This window comes from Lissotriton helveticus, chromosome 1_1 (assembly GCF_964261635.1).
Source record: "Lissotriton helveticus chromosome 1_1, aLisHel1.1, whole genome shotgun sequence".
NCBI lineage: Eukaryota > Metazoa > Chordata > Amphibia > Caudata > Salamandridae > Lissotriton > Lissotriton helveticus.
Genome location: NC_136057.1, coordinates 216,152,403 through 216,167,078, shown reverse-complemented (window position 1 = coordinate 216,167,078; position 14,676 = coordinate 216,152,403). Strand labels below are relative to the sequence as shown.

The window sequence follows — 14,676 nt, the reverse complement described above, 5'->3', positions numbered from 1 at the left end:
TACACTGACCTACACTCTGTGTATTAATATGGTTACATATATTAGCAATCAAATTTGTAGAGTTTAATAACAAATTGATGTTTTAACCCCTTCCATGCTCATGACGAGCTCAGCTCGTCGTGCAGTACACTTGTCGTGTGCTTATGACGAGCTGAGCTCGTCATGAACAATGGATTTACAGATCATTCAGCACAGGAGGAAAATCTCCTGTAGCATTGAAGGTGTTAAGCATTTGAAATTTCAGCAGCACACGTAATCCATTTTAAATCCTGAAATTTGTACTATCTCATTTTCGGCTGACTTAGAAATCATGTGTCTAAAATGACCTTGTGAAATCAATAAAGTGCCAAATACTATTACTACCTACTAAATTACATACATTTTCAGCAGTTTCTTTGGGAACTTCCTCTTGGGCATAGATTATGCAATGTTTTCAAAGCAAACAGTCTCTGTTTAAGTAGACTTTCTTTCACTGCCATTTTGGTAAATGTTTCTGGTGATGCAGACGAAGGTATTGCTTGTTACTGTTTCAATTAGTTATAAAATAAGAGGAGGGATAAAATTGACCCAGCTGGTGTTTGAACACAAAGCCTTTGAATGCTTTTGCTACATTCGTCTAGGACTCCAAGCCGCTATCCATTGCACTAGAGATCCGACCTGATTCAACACGGTGATCAGAGATTCACAAATAAAAAGATGACCTATCAGCTGTTGACCAACTTTCTCAAGTTAATCGGACACTACCTTACATTTTGAACATTGAATTGGGTAAAAGATAATCAACAAACTACATGATACAGTTTGGGTAAGTCTTCTTAACCCTTGTCAAAGAATGTAGAAGACAGATGGGTATGTAATGACTTGATTAAGACTTTTTTGAAACATCTCTAATAGGACTCCCCATTCATTGGATCCTGAAAAGAGTATGCAATTGATATACCTTTTCTTTAACCAAGCCGCCTGAACAGGGACTTGAACCCTGGGCCCTCAGATTAAAAGTCTGATGCTCTCCCGACTGAGCTATCCAGTCTCGGAGAGGGCGCTCCACAAAATGACCTTATCAACATTTGGAAGTGTCCCAACTATCACTACGTTTCTTAAGATGGTTGCCGGTATTAAGTACTGAATACGCGGAATATAATAATGAATTGGTACTTCAAGCATTTGAAATCTCTTCAGTAAATTTAACCTTATTGTAAGTCCTGAAATTGCTACTATCTCATTTTTTTTGCTGACTTAGAATTCATATGTTTTTATTGACATTGTAAAATTAAGGAAGGGCCCAAAATCTTACTTCTGAGTAAATTACATTTTCATAAGTACAGCTGCCAATTTCCTCTTCTGCAAAGATTGCGTAACTTGAATAGTATCTATTTAAAATAGACTTCCTTTCACTGCCCTTTTTGGTGAAGCAGAAGCATGCATGCACTGTTTATTACTCTTTTAAACAGTTATGAAATAAATAGGGATAAAAGTGACTCTGGTTGGATTCGAACCCACAACCTTTGAATATCTTTTTTACATTCACCTAGAAGTCCAATGCGCTATCCATTGCGCCACAGAGCCAATACACTCTGATGAGGTGCAGAGATATTCTGAAATGAAATAATGTTGATCAGCTTTATAAAGTTCATTTGATACTATAACCATGGATTTATTTTGAATATTGAATTGGGGAAATTATATTCACCGTCTCAAGTTACATGATACTTTAGGTAAGTCTACGTACGACTTAAGTTTAGTCAAATGGCACATGATATATGAGGCAGATGTGCATTTCACAACTCCATGAAAGACGTTTTTGCAATTTTAGTAATGGAATATCTTATTCGTCATGCAGGGGAACACAAAAAGAGCATCCAATTAGAGTAATTTTTCTTTAAAGGAAGGAACCGCCTGAACAGGGACTTGAACCCTGGACCCTCAGATTAAAAGTCTGATGCTCTACCGACTGAGCTATCCAGGCTCTGCTATACTCTGTCTTAAAATCAGCTAAACAAATGTGGATGTACACTGACCTACACTCTGTGTATTAATATGGTTACATATATTAGCAATCAAATTTGTAGAGTTTAATAACAAATTGATGTTTTAACCCCTTCCATGCTCATGACGAGCTCAGCTCGTCGTGCAGTACACTTGTCGTGTGCTTATGACGAGCTGAGCTCGTCATGAACAATGGATTTACAGATCATTCAGCACAGGAGGAAAATCTCCTGTAGCATTGAAGGTGTTAAGCATTTGAAATTTCAGCAGCACACGTAATCCATTTTAAATCCTGAAATTTGTACTATCTCATTTTCGGCTGACTTAGAAATCATGTGTCTAAAATGACCTTGTGAAATCAATAAAGTGCCAAATACTATTACTACCTACTAAATTACATACATTTTCAGCAGTTTCTTTGGGAACTTCCTCTTGGGCATAGATTATGCAATGTTTTCAAAGCAAACAGTCTCTGTTTAAGTAGACTTTCTTTCACTGCCATTTTGGTAAATGTTTCTGGTGATGCAGACGCAGGCATTGCTTGTTACTGTTTCAATTAGTTATAAAATAAGAGGAGGGATAAAATTGACCCAGCTGGTGTTTGAACACAAAGCCTTTGAATGCTTTTGCTACATTCGTCTAGGACTCCAAGCCGCTATCCATTGCACTAGAGATCCGACCTGATTCAACACGGTGATCAGAGATTCACAAATAAAAAGATGACCTATCAGCTGTTGACCAACTTTCTCAAGTTAATCGGACACTACCTTACATTTTGAACATTGAATTGGGTAAAAGATAATCAACAAACTACATGATACAGTTTGGGTAAGTCTTCTTAACCCTTGTCAAAGAATGTAGAAGACAGATGGGTATGTAATGACTTGATTAAGACTTTTTTGAAACATCTCTAATAGGACTCCCCATTCATTGGATCCTGAAAAGAGTATGCAATTGATATACCTTTTCTTTAACCAAGCCGCCTGAACAGGGACTTGAACCCTGGGCCCTCAGATTAAAAGTCTGATGCTCTCCCGACTGAGCTATCCAGTCTCGGAGAGGGCGCTCCACAAAATGACCTTATCAACATTTGGAAGTGTCCCAACTATCACTACGTTTCTTAAGATGGTTGCCGGTATTAAGTACTGAATACGCGGAATATAATAATGAATTGGTACTTCAAGCATTTGAAATCTCTTCAGTAAATTTAACCTTATTGTAAGTCCTGAAATTGCTACTATCTCATTTTTTTTGCTGACTTAGAATTCATATGTTTTTATTGACATTGTAAAATTAAGGAAGGGCCCAAAATCTTACTTCTGAGTAAATTACATTTTCATAAGTACAGCTGCCAATTTCCTCTTCTGCAAAGATTGCGTAACTTGAATAGTATCTATTTAAAATAGACTTCCTTTCACTGCCCTTTTTGGTGAAGCAGAAGCATGCATGCACTGTTTATTACTCTTTTAAACAGTTATGAAATAAATAGGGATAAAAGTGACTCTGGTTGGATTCGAACCCACAACCTTTGAATATCTTTTTTACATTCACCTAGAAGTCCAATGCGCTATCCATTGCGCCACAGAGCCAATACACTCTGATGAGGTGCAGAGATATTCTGAAATGAAATAATGTTGATCAGCTTTATAAAGTTCATTTGATACTATAACCATGGATTTATTTTGAATATTGAATTGGGGAAATTATATTCACCGTCTCAAGTTACATGATACTTTAGGTAAGTCTACGTACGACTTAAGTTTAGTCAAATGGCACATGATATATGAGGCAGATGTGCATTTCACAACTCCATGAAAGACGTTTTTGCAATTTTAGTAATGGAATATCTTATTCGTCATGCAGGGGAACACAAAAAGAGCATCCAATTAGAGTAATTTTTCTTTAAAGGAAGGAACCGCCTGAACAGGGACTTGAACCCTGGACCCTCAGATTAAAAGTCTGATGCTCTACCGACTGAGCTATCCAGGCTCTGCTATACTCTGTCTTAAAATCAGCTAAACAAATGTGGACGTACACTGACCTACACTCTGTGTATTAATATGGTTACATATATTAGCAATCAAATTTGTAGAGTTTAATAACAAATTGATGTTTTAACCCCTTCCATGCTCATGACGAGCTCAGCTCGTCGTGCAGTACACTTGTCGTGTGCTTATGACGAGCTGAGCTCGTCATGAACAATGGATTTACAGATCATTCAGCACAGGAGGAAAATCTCCTGTAGCATTGAAGGTGTTAAGCATTTGAAATTTCAGCAGCACACGTAATCCATTTTAAATCCTGAAATTTGTACTATCTCATTTTCGGCTGACTTAGAAATCATGTGTCTAAAATGACCTTGTGAAATCAATAAAGTGCCAAATATTATTACTACCTACTAAATTACATACATTTTCAGCAGTTTCTTTGGGAACTTCCTCTTGGGCATAGATTATGCAATGTTTTCAAAGCAAACAGTCTCTGTTTAAGTAGACTTTCTTTCACTGCCATTTTGGTAAATGTTTCTGGTGATGCAGACGAAGGTATTGCTTGTTACTGTTTCAATTAGTTATAAAATAAGAGGAGGGATAAAATTGACCCAGCTGGTGTTTGAACACAAAGCCTTTGAATGCTTTTGCTACATTCGTCTAGGACTCCAAGCCGCTATCCATTGCACTAGAGATCCGACCTGATTCAACACGGTGATCAGAGATTCACAAATAAAAAGATGACCTATCAGCTGTTGACCAACTTTCTCAAGTTAATCGGACACTACCTTACATTTTGAACATTGAATTGGGTAAAAGATAATCAACAAACTACATGATACAGTTTGGGTAAGTCTTCTTAACCCTTGTCAAAGAATGTAGAAGACAGATGGGTATGTAATGACTTGATTAAGACTTTTTTGAAACATCTCTAATAGGACTCCCCATTCATTGGATCCTGAAAAGAGTATGCAATTGATATACCTTTTCTTTAACCAAGCCACCTGAACAGGGACTTGAACCCTGGGCCCTCAGATTTAAAGACTGATGCTCTCCCGACTGAGCTATCCAGGCTCGGAGAGGCCGCTCCACAAAATGACCTTATCAACATTTGGAAGTGTCCCAACTATCACTACGTTTCTTAAGATGGTTGCCGGTATTAAGTACTGAATACGCGGAATATAATAATGAATTGGTACTTCAAGCATTTGAAATCTCTTCAGTAAATTTAACCTTATTGTAAGTCCTGAAATTGCTACTATCTCATTTTTTTTGCTGACTTAGAAGTCATATGTTTTTATTGACATTGTAAGATTAAGGAAGGGCCCAAAATCTTACTTCTGAGTAAATTACATTTTCATAAGTACAGCTGCCAATTTCCTCTTCTGCAAAGATTGCGTAATTTGAATAGTATCTATTTAAAATAGACTTCCTTTCACTGCCCTTTTTGGTGAAGCAGAAGCATGCATGCACTGTTTATTACTCTTTTAAACAGTTATGAAATAAATAGGGATAAAACTGACTCTGGTGGGATTCGAACCCACAACCTTTGAATATCTTTTTTACATTCACCTAGAAGTCCAATGCGCTATCCATTGCGCCACAGAGCCAATACGCTCTGATTAGGTGCAGAGATATTCTGAAATGAAATAATGTTGATCAGCTTTATAAAGTTCATTTGATACTATAACCATGGATTTATTTTGAATATTGAATTGGGGAAATTATATTCACCGTCTCAAGTTACATGATACCTTAGGTAAGTCTACGTACGACTTAAGTTTAGTCAAATGGCACATGATATATGAGGCAGATGTGCATTTCACAACTCCATGAAAGACGTTTTTGCAATCTTAGTAATGGAATATCTTATTCGTCATGCAGGGGAACACAAAAAGAGCATCCAATTCGAGTAATTTTTCTTTAAAGGAAGCAACCGCCTGAACAGGGACTTGAACCCTGGACCCTCAGATTAAAAGTCTGATGCTCTACCGACTGAGCTATCCAGGCTCTGCTATACTCTGTCTTAAAATCAGCTAAACAAATGTGGACGTACACTGACCTACACTCTGTGTATTAATATGGTTACATATATTAGCAATCAAATTTGTAGAGTTTAATAACAAATTGATGTTTTAACCCCTTCCATGCTCATGACGAGCTCAGCTCGTCGTGCAGTACACTTGTCATGTGCTTATGACGAGCTGAGCTCGTCATGAACAATGGATTTACAGATCATTCAGCACAGGAGGAAAATCTCCTGTAGCATTGAAGGTGTTAAGCATTTGAAATTTCAGCAGCACACGTAATCCATTTTAAATCCTGAAATTTGTACTATCTCATTTTCGGCTGACTTAGAAATCATGTGTCTAAAATGACCTTGTGAAATCAATAAAGTGCCAAATACTATTACTACCTACTAAATTACATACATTTTCAGCAGTTTCTTTGGGAACTTCCTCTTGGGCATAGATTATGCAATGTTTTCAAAGCAAACAGTCTCTGTTTAAGTAGACTTTCTTTCACTGCCATTTTGGTAAATGTTTCTGGTGATGCAGACGCAGGCATTGCTTGTTACTGTTTCAATTAGTTATAAAATAAGAGGAGGGATAAAATTGACCCAGCTGGTGTTTGAACACAAAGCCTTTGAATGCTTTTGCTACATTCGTCTAGGACTCCAAGCCGCTATCCATTGCACTAGAGATCCGACCTGATTCAACACGGTGATCAGAGATTCACAAATAAAAAGATGACCTATCAGCTGTTGACCAACTTTCTCAAGTTAATCGGACACTACCTTACATTTTGAACATTGAATTGGGTAAAAGATAATCAACAAACTACATGATACAGTTTGGGTAAGTCTTCTTAACCCTTGTCAAAGAATGTAGAAGACAGATGGGTATGTAATGACTTGATTAAGACTTTTTTGAAACATCTCTAATAGGACTCCCCATTCATTGGATCCTGAAAAGAGTATGCAATTGATATACCTTTTCTTTAACCAAGCCGCCTGAACAGGGACTTGAACCCTGGGCCCTCAGATTAAAAGTCTGATGCTCTCCCGACTGAGCTATCCAGGCTCGGAGAGGGCGCTCCACAAAATGACCTTATCAACATTTGGAAGTGTCCCAACTATCACTACGTTTCTTAAGATGGTTGCCGGTATTAAGTACTGAATACGCGGAATATAATAATGAATTGGTACTTCAAGCATTTGAAATCTCTTCAGTAAATTTAACCTTATTGTAAGTCCTGAAATTGCTACTATCTCATTTTTTTTGCTGACTTAGAATTCATATGTTTTTATTGACATTGTAAAATTAAGGAAGGGCCCAAAATCTTACTTCTGAGTAAATTACATTTTCATAAGTACAGCTGCCAATTTCCTCTTCTGCAAAGATTGCGTAACTTGAATAGTATCTATTTAAAATAGACTTCCTTTCACTGCCCTTTTTGGTGAAGCAGAAGCATGCATGCACTGTTTATTACTCTTTTAAACAGTTATGAAATAAATAGGGATAAAAGTGACTCTGGTTGGATTCGAACCCACAACCTTTGAATATCTTTTTTACATTCACCTAGAAGTCCAATGCGCTATCCATTGCGCCACAGAGCCAATACACTCTGATGAGGTGCAGAGATATTCTGAAATGAAATAATGTTGATCAGCTTTATAAAGTTCATTTGATACTATAACCATGGATTTATTTTGAATATTGAATTGGGGAAATTATATTCACCGTCTCAAGTTACATGATACTTTAGGTAAGTCTACGTACGACTTAAGTTTAGTCAAATGGCACATGATATATGAGGCAGATGTGCATTTCACAACTCCATGAAAGACGTTTTTGCAATTTTAGTAATGGAATATCTTATTCGTCATGCAGGGGAACACAAAAAGAGCATCCAATTAGAGTAATTTTTCTTTAAAGGAAGGAACCGCCTGAACAGGGACTTGAACCCTGGACCCTCAGATTAAAAGTCTGATGCTCTACCGACTGAGCTATCCAGGCTCTGCTATACTCTGTCTTAAAATCAGCTAAACAAATGTGGACGTACACTGACCTACACTCTGTGTATTAATATGGTTACATATATTAGCAATCAAATTTGTAGAGTTTAATAACAAATTGATGTTTTAACCCCTTCCATGCTCATGACGAGCTCAGCTCGTCGTGCAGTACACTTGTCGTGTGCTTATGACGAGCTGAGCTCGTCATGAACAATGGATTTACAGATCATTCAGCACAGGAGGAAAATCTCCTGTAGCATTGAAGGTGTTAAGCATTTGAAATTTCAGCAGCACACGTAATCCATTTTAAATCCTGAAATTTGTACTATCTCATTTTCGGCTGACTTAGAAATCATGTGTCTAAAATGACCTTGTGAAATCAATAAAGTGCCAAATATTATTACTACCTACTAAATTACATACATTTTCAGCAGTTTCTTTGGGAACTTCCTCTTGGGCATAGATTATGCAATGTTTTCAAAGCAAACAGTCTCTGTTTAAGTAGACTTTCTTTCACTGCCATTTTGGTAAATGTTTCTGGTGATGCAGACGAAGGTATTGCTTGTTACTGTTTCAATTAGTTATAAAATAAGAGGAGGGATAAAATTGACCCAGCTGGTGTTTGAACACAAAGCCTTTGAATGCTTTTGCTACATTCGTCTAGGACTCCAAGCCGCTATCCATTGCACTAGAGATCCGACCTGATTCAACACGGTGATCAGAGATTCACAAATAAAAAGATGACCTATCAGCTGTTGACCAACTTTCTCAAGTTAATCGGACACTACCTTACATTTTGAACATTGAATTGGGTAAAAGATAATCAACAAACTACATGATACAGTTTGGGTAAGTCTTCTTAACCCTTGTCAAAGAATGTAGAAGACAGATGGGTATGTAATGACTTGATTAAGACTTTTTTGAAACATCTCTAATAGGACTCCCCATTCATTGGATCCTGAAAAGAGTATGCAATTGATATACCTTTTCTTTAACCAAGCCGCCTGAACAGGGACTTGAACCCTGGGCCCTCAGATTAAAAGTCTGATGCTCTCCCGACTGAGCTATCCAGGCTCGGAGAGGGCGCTCCACAAAATGACCTTATCAACATTTGGAAGTGTCCCAACTATCACTACGTTTCTTAAGATGGTTGCCGGTATTAAGTACTGAATACGCGGAATATAATAATGAATTGGTACTTCAAGCATTTGAAATCTCTTCAGTAAATTTAACCTTATTGTAAGTCCTGAAATTGCTACTATCTCATTTTTTTTGCTGACTTAGAATTCATATGTTTTTATTGACATTGTAAAATTAAGGAAGGGCCCAAAATCTTACTTCTGAGTAAATTACATTTTCATAAGTACAGCTGCCAATTTCCTCTTCTGCAAAGATTGCGTAACTTGAATAGTATCTATTTAAAATAGACTTCCTTTCACTGCCCTTTTTGGTGAAGCAGAAGCATGCATGCACTGTTTATTACTCTTTTAAACAGTTATGAAATAAATAGGGATAAAAGTGACTCTGGTTGGATTCGAACCCACAACCTTTGAATATCTTTTTTACATTCACCTAGAAGTCCAATGCGCTATCCATTGCGCCACAGAGCCAATACACTCTGATGAGGTGCAGAGATATTCTGAAATGAAATAATGTTGATCAGCTTTATAAAGTTCATTTGATACTATAACCATGGATTTATTTTGAATATTGAATTGGGGAAATTATATTCACCGTCTCAAGTTACATGATACTTTAGGTAAGTCTACGTACGACTTAAGTTTAGTCAAATGGCACATGATATATGAGGCAGATGTGCATTTCACAACTCCATGAAAGACGTTTTTGCAATTTTAGTAATGGAATATCTTATTCGTCATGCAGGGGAACACAAAAAGAGCATCCAATTAGAGTAATTTTTCTTTAAAGGAAGGAACCGCCTGAACAGGGACTTGAACCCTGGACCCTCAGATTAAAAGTCTGATGCTCTACCGACTGAGCTATCCAGGCTCTGCTATACTCTGTCTTAAAATCAGCTAAACAAATGTGGACGTACACTGACCTACACTCTGTGTATTAATATGGTTACATATATTAGCAATCAAATTTGTAGAGTTTAATAACAAATTGATGTTTTAACCCCTTCCATGCTCATGACGAGCTCAGCTCGTCGTGCAGTACACTTGTCGTGTGCTTATGACGAGCTGAGCTCGTCATGAACAATGGATTTACAGATCATTCAGCACAGGAGGAAAATCTCCTGTAGCATTGAAGGTGTTAAGCATTTGAAATTTCAGCAGCACACGTAATCCATTTTAAATCCTGAAATTTGTACTATCTCATTTTCGGCTGACTTAGAAATCATGTGTCTAAAATGACCTTGTGAAATCAATAAAGTGCCAAATATTATTACTACCTACTAAATTACATACATTTTCAGCAGTTTCTTTGGGAACTTCCTCTTGGGCATAGATTATGCAATGTTTTCAAAGCAAACAGTCTCTGTTTAAGTAGACTTTCTTTCACTGCCATTTTGGTAAATGTTTCTGGTGATGCAGACGAAGGTATTGCTTGTTACTGTTTCAATTAGTTATAAAATAAGAGGAGGGATAAAATTGACCCAGCTGGTGTTTGAACACAAAGCCTTTGAATGCTTTTGCTACATTCGTCTAGGACTCCAAGCCGCTATCCATTGCACTAGAGATCCGACCTGATTCAACACGGTGATCAGAGATTCACAAATAAAAAGATGACCTATCAGCTGTTGACCAACTTTCTCAAGTTAATCGGACACTACCTTACATTTTGAACATTGAATTGGGTAAAAGATAATCAACAAACTACATGATACAGTTTGGGTAAGTCTTCTTAACCCTTGTCAAAGAATGTAGAAGACAGATGGGTATGTAATGACTTGATTAAGACTTTTTTGAAACATCTCTAATAGGACTCCCCATTCATTGGATCCTGAAAAGAGTATGCAATTGATATACCTTTTCTTTAACCAAGCCACCTGAACAGGGACTTGAACCCTGGGCCCTCAGATTTAAAGACTGATGCTCTCCCGACTGAGCTATCCAGGCTCGGAGAGGCCGCTCCACAAAATGACCTTATCAACATTTGGAAGTGTCCCAACTATCACTACGTTTCTTAAGATGGTTGCCGGTATTAAGTACTGAATACGCGGAATATAATAATGAATTGGTACTTCAAGCATTTGAAATCTCTTCAGTAAATTTAACCTTATTGTAAGTCCTGAAATTGCTACTATCTCATTTTTTTTGCTGACTTAGAAGTCATATGTTTTTATTGACATTGTAAGATTAAGGAAGGGCCCAAAATCTTACTTCTGAGTAAATTACATTTTCATAAGTACAGCTGCCAATTTCCTCTTCTGCAAAGATTGCGTAATTTGAATAGTATCTATTTAAAATAGACTTCCTTTCACTGCCCTTTTTGGTGAAGCAGAAGCATGCATGCACTGTTTATTACTCTTTTAAACAGTTATGAAATAAATAGGGATAAAACTGACTCTGGTGGGATTCGAACCCACAACCTTTGAATATCTTTTTTACATTCACCTAGAAGTCCAATGCGCTATCCATTGCGCCACAGAGCCAATACGCTCTGATTAGGTGCAGAGATATTCTGAAATGAAATAATGTTGATCAGCTTTATAAAGTTCATTTGATACTATAACCATGGATTTATTTTGAATATTGAATTGGGGAAATTATATTCACCGTCTCAAGTTACATGATACCTTAGGTAAGTCTACGTACGACTTAAGTTTAGTCAAATGGCACATGATATATGAGGCAGATGTGCATTTCACAACTCCATGAAAGACGTTTTTGCAATCTTAGTAATGGAATATCTTATTCGTCATGCAGGGGAACACAAAAAGAGCATCCAATTCGAGTAATTTTTCTTTAAAGGAAGCAACCGCCTGAACAGGGACTTGAACCCTGGACCCTCAGATTAAAAGTCTGATGCTCTACCGACTGAGCTATCCAGGCTCTGCTATACTCTGTCTTAAAATCAGCTAAACAAATGTGGACGTACACTGACCTACACTCTGTGTATTAATATGGTTACATATATTAGCAATCAAATTTGTAGAGTTTAATAACAAATTGATGTTTTAACCCCTTCCATGCTCATGACGAGCTCAGCTCGTCGTGCAGTACACTTGTCATGTGCTTATGACGAGCTGAGCTCGTCATGAACAATGGATTTACAGATCATTCAGCACAGGAGGAAAATCTCCTGTAGCATTGAAGGTGTTAAGCATTTGAAATTTCAGCAGCACACGTAATCCATTTTAAATCCTGAAATTTGTACTATCTCATTTTCGGCTGACTTAGAAATCATGTGTCTAAAATGACCTTGTGAAATCAATAAAGTGCCAAATACTATTACTACCTACTAAATTACATACATTTTCAGCAGTTTCTTTGGGAACTTCCTCTTGGGCATAGATTATGCAATGTTTTCAAAGCAAACAGTCTCTGTTTAAGTAGACTTTCTTTCACTGCCATTTTGGTAAATGTTTCTGGTGATGCAGACGCAGGCATTGCTTGTTACTGTTTCAATTAGTTATAAAATAAGAGGAGGGATAAAATTGACCCAGCTGGTGTTTGAACACAAAGCCTTTGAATGCTTTTGCTACATTCGTCTAGGACTCCAAGCCGCTATCCATTGCACTAGAGATCCGACCTGATTCAACACGGTGATCAGAGATTCACAAATAAAAAGATGACCTATCAGCTGTTGACCAACTTTCTCAAGTTAATCGGACACTACCTTACATTTTGAACATTGAATTGGGTAAAAGATAATCAACAAACTACATGATACAGTTTGGGTAAGTCTTCTTAACCCTTGTCAAAGAATGTAGAAGACAGATGGGTATGTAATGACTTGATTAAGACTTTTTTGAAACATCTCTAATAGGACTCCCCATTCATTGGATCCTGAAAAGAGTATGCAATTGATATACCTTTTCTTTAACCAAGCCGCCTGAACAGGGACTTGAACCCTGGGCCCTCAGATTAAAAGTCTGATGCTCTCCCGACTGAGCTATCCAGGCTCGGAGAGGGCGCTCCACAAAATGACCTTATCAACATTTGGAAGTGTCCCAACTATCACTACGTTTCTTAAGATGGTTGCCGGTATTAAGTACTGAATACGCGGAATATAATAATGAATTGGTACTTCAAGCATTTGAAATCTCTTCAGTAAATTTAACCTTATTGTAAGTCCTGAAATTGCTACTATCTCATTTTTTTTGCTGACTTAGAATTCATATGTTTTTATTGACATTGTAAAATTAAGGAAGGGCCCAAAATCTTACTTCTGAGTAAATTACATTTTCATAAGTACAGCTGCCAATTTCCTCTTCTGCAAAGATTGCGTAACTTGAATAGTATCTATTTAAAATAGACTTCCTTTCACTGCCCTTTTTGGTGAAGCAGAAGCATGCATGCACTGTTTATTACTCTTTTAAACAGTTATGAAATAAATAGGGATAAAAGTGACTCTGGTTGGATTCGAACCCACAACCTTTGAATATCTTTTTTACATTCACCTAGAAGTCCAATGCGCTATCCATTGCGCCACAGAGCCAATACACTCTGATGAGGTGCAGAGATATTCTGAAATGAAATAATGTTGATCAGCTTTATAAAGTTCATTTGATACTATAACCATGGATTTATTTTGAATATTGAATTGGGGAAATTATATTCACCGTCTCAAGTTACATGATACTTTAGGTAAGTCTACGTACGACTTAAGTTTAGTCAAATGGCACATGATATATGAGGCAGATGTGCATTTCACAACTCCATGAAAGACGTTTTTGCAATTTTAGTAATGGAATATCTTATTCGTCATGCAGGGGAACACAAAAAGAGCATCCAATTAGAGTAATTTTTCTTTAAAGGAAGGAACCGCCTGAACAGGGACTTGAACCCTGGACCCTCAGATTAAAAGTCTGATGCTCTACCGACTGAGCTATCCAGGCTCTGCTATACTCTGTCTTAAAATCAGCTAAACAAATGTGGACGTACACTGACCTACACTCTGTGTATTAATATGGTTACATATATTAGCAATCAAATTTGTAGAGTTTAATAACAAATTGATGTTTTAACCCCTTCCATGCTCATGACGAGCTCAGCTCGTCGTGCAGTACACTTGTCGTGTGCTTATGACGAGCTGAGCTCGTCATGAACAATGGATTTACAGATCATTCAGCACAGGAGGAAAATCTCCTGTAGCATTGAAGGTGTTAAGCATTTGAAATTTCAGCAGCACACGTAATCCATTTTAAATCCTGAAATTTGTACTATCTCATTTTCGGCTGACTTAAAAATCATGTGTCTAAAATGACCTTGTGAAATCAATAAAGTGCCAAATATTATTACTACCTACTAAATTACATACATTTTCAGCAGTTTCTTTGGGAACTTCCTCTTGGGCATAGATTATGCAATGTTTTCAAAGCAAACAGTCTCTGTTTAAGTAGACTTTCTTTCACTGCCATTTTGGTAAATGTTTCTGGTGATGCAGACGCAGGCATTGCTTGTTACTGTTTCAATTAGTTATAAAATAAGAGGAGGGATAAAATTGACCCAGCTGGTGTTTGAACACAAAGCCTTTGAATGCTTTTGCTACATT

At 37.1% G+C, this 14,676-nt stretch overlaps 9 non-coding genes across 9 annotated transcripts; all 9 read right to left on the bottom strand.

Annotated features, from left to right (window-relative positions):
* Positions 1-1,893: 1,893 nt before the first annotated feature.
* Positions 1,894-1,966, bottom strand: TRNAK-UUU (transfer RNA lysine (anticodon UUU)). Its single transcript has one exon. It is a non-coding gene; the product is annotated as a tRNA-Lys (tRNA).
* A 1,936-nt stretch (positions 1,967-3,902) lies between these two features.
* TRNAK-UUU (transfer RNA lysine (anticodon UUU)) lies at positions 3,903-3,975 on the bottom strand. Its single transcript has one exon. It is a non-coding gene; the product is annotated as a tRNA-Lys (tRNA).
* A 1,518-nt stretch (positions 3,976-5,493) lies between these two features.
* TRNAR-UCU (transfer RNA arginine (anticodon UCU)) lies at positions 5,494-5,584 on the bottom strand. Its single transcript is given in 2 exon segments — positions 5,494-5,529; positions 5,548-5,584. It is a non-coding gene; the product is annotated as a tRNA-Arg (tRNA).
* A 327-nt stretch (positions 5,585-5,911) lies between these two features.
* On the bottom strand, positions 5,912-5,984 carry TRNAK-UUU (transfer RNA lysine (anticodon UUU)). The gene has a single exon. It is a non-coding gene; the product is annotated as a tRNA-Lys (tRNA).
* Positions 5,985-7,920: 1,936 nt separating this feature from the next.
* TRNAK-UUU (transfer RNA lysine (anticodon UUU)) lies at positions 7,921-7,993 on the bottom strand. The gene has a single exon. It is a non-coding gene; the product is annotated as a tRNA-Lys (tRNA).
* A 1,936-nt stretch (positions 7,994-9,929) lies between these two features.
* On the bottom strand, positions 9,930-10,002 carry TRNAK-UUU (transfer RNA lysine (anticodon UUU)). Its single transcript has one exon. It is a non-coding gene; the product is annotated as a tRNA-Lys (tRNA).
* Positions 10,003-11,520: 1,518 nt separating this feature from the next.
* Positions 11,521-11,611, bottom strand: TRNAR-UCU (transfer RNA arginine (anticodon UCU)). Its single transcript is given in 2 exon segments — positions 11,521-11,556; positions 11,575-11,611. It is a non-coding gene; the product is annotated as a tRNA-Arg (tRNA).
* Positions 11,612-11,938: 327 nt separating this feature from the next.
* TRNAK-UUU (transfer RNA lysine (anticodon UUU)) lies at positions 11,939-12,011 on the bottom strand. The gene has a single exon. It is a non-coding gene; the product is annotated as a tRNA-Lys (tRNA).
* A 1,936-nt stretch (positions 12,012-13,947) lies between these two features.
* TRNAK-UUU (transfer RNA lysine (anticodon UUU)) lies at positions 13,948-14,020 on the bottom strand. Its single transcript has one exon. It is a non-coding gene; the product is annotated as a tRNA-Lys (tRNA).
* Between the last annotated feature and the right edge of the window lie 656 nt (positions 14,021-14,676).